Source organism: Sander lucioperca, chromosome 14, assembly GCF_008315115.2.
Source record: "Sander lucioperca isolate FBNREF2018 chromosome 14, SLUC_FBN_1.2, whole genome shotgun sequence".
NCBI classification, from domain to species: Eukaryota; Metazoa; Chordata; class Actinopteri; order Perciformes; family Percidae; genus Sander; species Sander lucioperca.
This window is the reverse complement of record NC_050186.1, coordinates 8368164-8374265: the sequence shown is the minus strand read 5'-3', so window position 1 is coordinate 8374265 and position 6102 is coordinate 8368164. Positions and strand designations below refer to the sequence as shown.

At 41.6% G+C, this 6102-nt stretch overlaps 1 protein-coding gene across 1 annotated transcript in view; it reads right to left on the bottom strand.

Annotated features, from left to right (window-relative positions):
* LOC116057129 (deoxyribonuclease-2-beta-like) overlaps positions 1-6102 on the bottom strand; it is a 100867-nt gene that overhangs the window by 56089 nt on the left and 38676 nt on the right. The gene's annotated exons all lie outside the window — the stretch shown is intronic.

Below are 6102 nucleotides of genomic sequence, written 5' to 3'. Positions count from 1 at the left end.
TAGTAAAGTAGTACTTGTGATGGGACTGTAACAGCTGCTGAAAACATCTGCATGGATGGAATCATAGACTGTACAACATCACATCATGACTTCACGTAAACATACACGCCACTTTGTGGTGTGTTATCTGTACGCATTTTCAGCTAACCGCGTGTATGTCTACGCTGTATACAGCGGAAGGCAGTCTGCAACGTCACAGCGTGAACATACACACCACTTTCTAAAGCCACGTGGCGTGTTATCGCGAGGCTGCAGTTTAGTAAAAGAAAAAACAGTTGGGTTTAGGAAAACAAAAAAAACGTGGAAAGGAAACGTGACACGGGGGACCCTCCCTATGCAGATTTCCGCCTTTTCATACTACTCGCTACGGCGTCAATTCACACGCAATCGCAAGGTAATGTAAATCAATGGAGGCCAAACGACGTTGATAAACACACTAAAAAGTGAGTATGCGTCTTGATAACACGCCAATGATGGCATACGGATTGGCGTGTCTTACATACACCACTTCATGACATCAGTCTGGACTGTAGGAATAGTGGACGTAGCAGCTGGGATGTCACCCTTTGGTTTGGGTTGAGAAGTTATCTTCAGAGACATCTTTATATCTTTTTCATAGCTGGTTTTAAATGTATGTGTTCAGTTCTGTTTGGTCCTCACTCTTCAAATCCCTTTCCTGTTTAAAGCAGAGTTTAATCTCCTCTGTCTGGTTCTAGTTGTAAATGTTAAATGTCTCTCTGAAGGCCCAGACCAGAGTAGGATGAGTGAGACAGGTGGAGAGTAGGGCTTGGCAATATATTGATATTATATCGATACTGTGATATGAGACTAGATTTCGTCACATTGTAATATGACATAAGTGTCTTTTCCTGCTTTTAAAGACTGCATTACAGTAAAGTGTCCTTTTCTGAACTGACCAGACTGTTATAACTGTTCTATTATTTACCTTTACCCACTTAGACATTGTGTCCACATTACTGATGATTATTTATCTAAAATCTAAGTGTGAAGATATTCTGTCAAAGCACCAATTGTCAACACTAGAATATCACCGCAATATCGATATTGAGGTATTTGATTTGATATTTGTATTTGATTTTTGCCCAGCCCTAGTAGATAGACAGGTAGAGAGACATCTGGTCCAAACTTTAACTGAGAAACAGGGAAGACAGCAGAAATCAGACTTGTTAACTTGTTGACACTGAACCTGGCCTTCAGATGGATTTGGACTCAGAGAAACCCAGATTCTGTAACTGGTGTTCAAACTGTGGGGCGGTCCACCTGGGGGCCATAGAGGCCTGGTTCTCAAGCTTTTTTAAAATAATATTCCTCCTTTGAACAGTTTTTGTACCCCCTAACCAGCGTGAATAACTTTTGGTAGAAAAAAAGGCTCTTATAAAGAGGAAGAATACAGCGCTGTCAGAGATAGATTTACTAAACAACAGCCTTGTACCTGGAAAACATTTAAATACTGATGGACAAAGGAGACAACAACTAACTGACGGTAGTCAAGTAAGGCAAGAATAGGTCGAAAATAGTAACAAAAACTTTGAGAAAAGAGACACAAACTTAAAAAAAGCACCAAAAACTAGGGCTAGGAAGGCGCCGCCTGCTGTTATGGAGATGTAATACATCTCGCACACACGCAGAACGTACGCTCAAGTCGGCGTTGCTTTGGTGTGTTCCGAGGCACTTTTTGGCTGACGGGAGCCGAATTATCAGTCTGACTGACTTTTCTGCCGACGGTCGGTGTGTCAGGGGCCTAAAGGCTCAGACCAGAGTATGTTGAGTGAGACAGGTGGAGGAGGAGGTCAGAGGGTGGACAGAGAGAGAGACAGGTAGAGAGACATTTGAAAAAAAGCAACAAAAACTAGAGCTAGGAAGGCAAGACTAGGGCGACAAAAGTGACAAAAAATTCCAAAAGCGACAAACTTTGAAAAAAGCAGAAAAAAACTTTGAAGAAAAAAAGACAGTAGAAAAAAGTAAGGAAGAAAGACAAGAACAGGTCAAAACAAACGACAAAACCTTCAAAAAAATGTGACAAACTTCAAAGACAGCGACAAGAACTTCGAAAAAAGCGACAAACTTGGGAAAAAAAGACAGTAGAAGTAACTACAGCCTTGTAACTGAAAAACTTCTCCAAAAAATCTTACGTATCCCCTGCAGTCCTCTAGAGTACCCCTAGGGTCTAATAGTGGACGTACCCCCCTTTGAGAAACACTGCCATGGAGGACTGGCGTGGGTGAGGTCACCTGACCAGACGGGAGGAGCAGATAGTTAACCTGCTGTCATTTGCATCTTACAATACTTTCTACAAAGGTGGAAAGAGAGACACTTGCTGTCATTTGCATTAACAGTCCTCCATGCAAAGGTGACCAGACGGGAGGAGCAGATAGTTTGGGAAAATATTAACTTGCTGTCATTTGCATCTTACACGTGGAGTCCACTACAGTCCTCCATGCAAAGGTAGAAAGAAAGACACAGTTCATGTTCTCCTTAATCTGATTTTAATAGACAAATGTTTAAACAGTCAGCGTGTGCTCAGAGATTAGGAGCTGTTCACTGTCCTACGTGCTGGTAGGCCTTCCTCCTCTTCTTCAACAGACTAGAACACCTGTCATCTTTTCCAACTTTTTTTTTAATTAACTTTTTAAATCAACAATCCTGTGACACGCGGAACAAACATTATGAGCAACATACAAAAACAAAAAGAAAAACAGAATGCCACCTCCCTCCAATTTCCCACCCACCCCCAAACCCACCCAGTTCAGGTCCACTCAGTGGTGAGTGAAGCCAGGGCATATGGAGAGACCGAGAGCTGTAGAGGAGCCAAAGTAGAACACTTTTTAATAAATAACCTTTATTGATTATCAGTCAAATAACAACATCAGTTATTGTAACCCAGACCTAGCAGTTAGTCCAGCAGTAGTACCACAACATAGGATCAGGTAGCCTCGTGAGACCATCCTGATCTTGCGAGGTCCAGTTTTCCACTCACAGATCACTCTGGCATCTTGAGACAGAGAAAATTTGGAGCCGTTGGCCAAACGATCGACCAATCAGCGTTGGTTTTGAGGCGGATTTAAAACTGTGGTCCCGAGATCAGGATGGTCTCACGAGGCTACCTCTAGTCTACCAAGCAAGCGGAAGCAACGCATGCAAATCCAACCTGATCTAGACACATTTTCAGACAGCAGTAGCCCTAATTCTGTTAGCTGCTCGCTAATGCTTTTTTCTCTTGGATCCTTCTTTTGGAATATGGACCGGGAACCTGAAATGGTGACTTTCATTCGTAAATTCTCGTTACACTAATGGCAAATATCCTTTACCGACATGTTGCTTGCTTGCTGAGCTAACGAGCTATGATTTGCCTGCAGCAGCAGGGGTAGCCTGGCTTGTGGTTGTATTTTCATACGCTTCGTTGATCTGATTGGTTGATTTGGCCCATCTATCTGGTGATAGACAGATGGTTAACCAGTATTTTCGCCCCTTCCCAAAAGTTCTCCAACAGAAAGTTCCCAGATGGATATGCTGATCCACTGAATGAATGATCCACTATGATCACAGTTTGACATCAACATAAAGTTAGTAAAGTAGTACTTATAATGGGACTGTAACAGCTGCTGAAAACATCTGCATGGACACCCTGCAGCCAATCAGAATCGAGTATTCACCCAGATATGGTATAAGACTTGTTAACTTGTTGACACTGAACCTGGTCTTCAGATGGATTTGGACTCAGAGAAACCCAGATTCTGTAACTGGTGTTCAAACTGTGGGGCGGTCCACCTGGGGGCCATAGAGGCCTGGCGTGGGTGAGGTCACCTGACCAGACGGGAGGAGCAGATAGTTAACCTGCTGTCATTTGCATCTCACAATACTTTCTACAAAGGTGGAAAGAGAGACACTTGCTGTTATTTGCATTAACAGTTCTCCATGCAAAGGTAGAAAGAAAGACACAGTTCATGTTCTCCTTAATCTTATTTTAATAGACCTTTTTCACGGCAGACACGTTGACATGTCATAGTAGGAAAAGCACAGGTGTATTCTAACCATTAGTGATGACTGTATTCTACTTAGGAGAGGTCCTGGTATTGTTCATGCTGACTCACTGAAATATCTCACTGGGACACTTGATGGAACTGAGCCATCGTTAAGGTTATCAATCTCAGCTGTGCTTTTCCTACTATGACAAGTCAACATGTCTGCTGTGAAAAAGGTCCATTGACAAATGTTTCAAACAGTCAGCGTGTGCTCAGAGATTAGTTCTTCTTCCTCTTCTTCAGACTAGAACACTTGTAGGTGTATATGCTTCTGAGTACCGTCACATTTTCATAATTTTGGCATCAACTTGGTACTGAAGTACCAGTTCTTGTGACAGTGTTCTACAGGCTGAAGACTCCCCATGATGTGTGAACATGACTGTACAGTAACAAACTGTAACCTTCTACAGTCCATGTAGCCTATTAACCAGTTATACAAGGTCTCAGAGTTTAAAGAAGCATTAACGCTTTCAAACCTTGTAAACATGAAGCTCATTTTAATAGCTTTTAAACTCAAACTATATCATCATACACTGTAAAAAAGTACAGACCCATTTAGTTATGTCCACTTATTTCTTATTTTTAACTGAACGAGCTTATACAAGTTGTGGATTTTGAACTCAACTTTATGATTTTTTGAAAGTTAAACTTGCATTTATTCATTGGGTCGACTATTTAAATTTTTTGTCAGATATGTATGTGTTGATTGAACTTGGGTATGTAAGTTAAGTTATCAGTTGAAAAAAAAAACGTGTGTGTTGCAACAAAAAAAGAGTTGCCTTTCAAGTTTAACGTCTTCTTTCACAGCAAAGTTAAAGCATGGACACAATAAATTAATTATACAGCGCAGATAAGTGATGTAGCCGATTCAAATTTCAACTAAAATATAACACGTGTTGTGGCAAACAAGAAAGCACTAGTGCCCCCGGCGGAGGGAGATCCTGTCAACGACTTGTGAATTGTGAATTTGGCATTTCACTCTTCTTAAATTGAAATGGAAAGTACTTTTCAAAAGTCAAACGTTTAGCTCCGCCCACATTTAGCCCAACCCCGATCTACGTACTGCAGTCAGGTGCAGTTGGTTCATTGGCTGGTCAATTCCCATGATGCAAGGCGGTAAATAGAGTTGTGTTAAAATTTGCTGAAAAGTTTGCAGTTTGTTTGAAATACAAATGTAACTCTATGAATTCCGTTTATTAAAACGTGTCTGCTGAGAATGTAGTGTTTTGTTGCCTGGTAACTGTCAATGTTGTGCTGGTTTACATTTGTAACCATGAGTTAAGTGACTGTTACGTTTGATAAGAGCGTATATAAGAGCGAGAGTATTGCAGCATTAGACTTTGAGCAGTAATGGGGTTCCTTCAGCCATTATCACTTCACTAGTGGTCTCTTTATGTCAAGTGACACAAGATCAGTGTCACGTTCCGCTCCTATGTCAAGTTATTGTTTTGTTGTAGATTCTTATTTTTTCGGGTTGTTTTTACATTTCCTGTTTTATTTTTTAATTCCCTGTTTTCCTTGTGTTGTCTTTGTTTTACTTCCTGTTGTTTCTTTTTCCCACCGTTAGTGATTACCTGTCCCCGCCCTAATGTTTTGCACCTGTGTCTCATTGTCTTCTCTGTTTTGTGTATTTAAGTTCAGTCTTCCTCTTACCCCAGTGCGAGATTGTCTGCTTCCCCCGTGTACAGCCTTCGAGCGTTTTTCCTTGTGTCCTGTATTATATACCTGATTGTTTCCCTTGGATTTTGACCACTGACTGTATTTTGGATTCTCCCTTTTGCCTGTCGTTTTTGGACACTGTTGCCAGTAAGTTTATTCTGCCTACTTAAATAAACTTTTGGCATTCCTACGTACCTGAGTCGTGCATTTGTGGGTCCATACATCTGTGAGCCTGATAGTACAATCTCGCCACAATATGGACTCCGCCGGCTCCGACAAGGTACAGAACGCGCTACGAGCTCAAGGACAGCGACTTCATCAGTTTGAGGAGGTACTGTCTGCCATTCAGCAGGAGTTGAGTGGGATGGCGGAGCGTCAGCAGGGATTCCAGCAGGCTGTT